Source organism: Balaenoptera physalus, assembly GCF_965194825.1.
Source record: "Balaenoptera physalus genome assembly, contig: HAP1_SCAFFOLD_935, whole genome shotgun sequence".
Classification (NCBI taxonomy): Eukaryota; Metazoa; Chordata; class Mammalia; order Artiodactyla; family Balaenopteridae; genus Balaenoptera; species Balaenoptera physalus.
In genome coordinates this window covers 79,405-81,440 of record NW_028125853.1, presented here as the reverse complement: position 1 = coordinate 81,440, position 2,036 = coordinate 79,405, and positions in this window count along the sequence as shown.

The following is a 2,036-nucleotide window of genomic DNA, read 5'->3' as shown; positions in this document are numbered from 1 at the left end:
ACAGCCCCTATCTCTCTCCCCATTACAGGTGAGTGAGAACCCCCAGCTCTCTCCCCATCACAGGTATCTGGTAGCCCCCAGCTGTCTCCACATCACAGGAGCGTGAGAACCCCCAACTCACTCCCCATCACAGGTATTTGACAACCATTAGCTGTCTACGCATCACAGGTATGTGTGAGCCCCAGCTCTCTCCCTATCACAGGTGTTTGACAGTCCCCATCTCTCTCCCCATCATATGTGTGTGACAGCGCCCAGCTCTCTCCCCATTAGAGGTGAGTGACAGCCCCCAGCTCTCTCCCCATCACAGGTGTGCGACACACCCCAGGTCTCTCCCCATCACAGGTGAGTGACAGCCCATAGCTCTCTCCCAATTACAGGTGTGCGACAGTCCCCAGCTCTCTCTCCATCATAGGTGAGTGACAGCACCCAGCTTTCTCCCCATCATAGGTATGTGACAGCCCTCAGGTGTCTCCCCATCACAGGTGCCTGACAGACACCAACTTTCTCCCCATCACAGGTATGTGTCAGCCCCCAGCTGCCTCCACATAACAGTTATGTGAAAGACACCAGCTGTCTCCGCATCACAGGTATGTGACAGAGCCCAGCTCTGTCCCCATCACAGGTGTTTGACAGTCCTCATCTCTTTCCCCATCACAGGTTTGTGATAGCCCCCAACTCTCTCCCCATTACAGGTGAGTAACAGCCCCCAGCTCTGTCCCCAAACACAGGTGAATGTAAGCCCCCACTTGTCTTCCCATCCTAGGTATGTGACAGCCGCCAGGTGTCTCCACATCACAGGTGCCTGACAGCCCCAACTCTCCCCATCACATGCATGTGACAGCCCGCAGCTGTCTCCGCATCACAGGTATGTTACAGCCACTACTTGTCTCCGCATCACAAGTATGTGTGACCCCAGCTCTCTCCCCATCACAGGTGTTTGACAGTCCTCATCTCTCTCCCCTTCACAGGTGTGTGATAGACCCCAGCTCACTCACCATCACAGGTGAGTGACAGCCCCCAGCTCCCTACCCATCACATGTATCTGACAGCCCCCATCTGTCTCCACATTAGAGGTATGTGGCATCCCCCAGCTCTCTCCCCATCATAGGTGTGTGAAAGACCCCAGCTCTCTCGAAATCACAGGTGAGTGACAGCCCCCAGCTCTCTCCCCATCACAGGTGACTGAGAGCCCAAATCTCTCTTCCCATCACAGGTGAGTAACCGTCCCCATCTCTCTCCCCATCACTGGTTTGTGACAGCCCCCAACTCTCTTCCCATCACAGGTGAGTGACAGCCTGCAGCTCTCTCCCCGTCAGAGGTATTTGACAGCCCCCAGCTGTCACCGCATCACAGTTGCCTGACAACCCCCAACTCTCTCACCATCACAGGTATGTTACAGCTGCCAGCTGTGTCCACATCACAGGTATGTGAAAGCCACCAGCTCTCTCCGCATCACAGATATATGACAGTTCCCAGCTCTCTCCCCATCATAGGGGTTTGACAGTCCCCATCTCTCTCCCCGTAACAGGTGTGTGACCGTCCCCAGCTCTCTCCATATCACCGATGTGTGACAGCCCCAGCTCTCTCCGAATCACAGGTATGTGACAGTCACCATCTGTCTCCCCATCACAGGTGTGTGACAGCCGCCAGGTCTCTCCCCATCACAGGTATATTATAGCCGCCAGCTGTCTTCACATCACAGGTATGTGACAGCCCCCAGCTTTGTCCACATCACAGGTATGTAACAGCCACCAGGTTTTCTGCATCACAAGTATGTGACAGCCCCAGCTGTCTCCGCATCACAGGTGCCTGACAGCCCCCAACTTTCTCCCCATTACCGGTATGTGACAGACCCAAAGTCTCTCTCCATCACAGGTGTTTGACTGTCCCCATAACTCTGCCCATCACAGGTGTGTGACAGCCGCCAGGTCTCTCCCCATCACTGGTGCGTGACAGCCACCAGCTCTCTACCCATGACAGGTGAGTGACAGCCCCCAGCACTCTCCCCATCACAGGTATGTGAGAGCCCCCAGTTG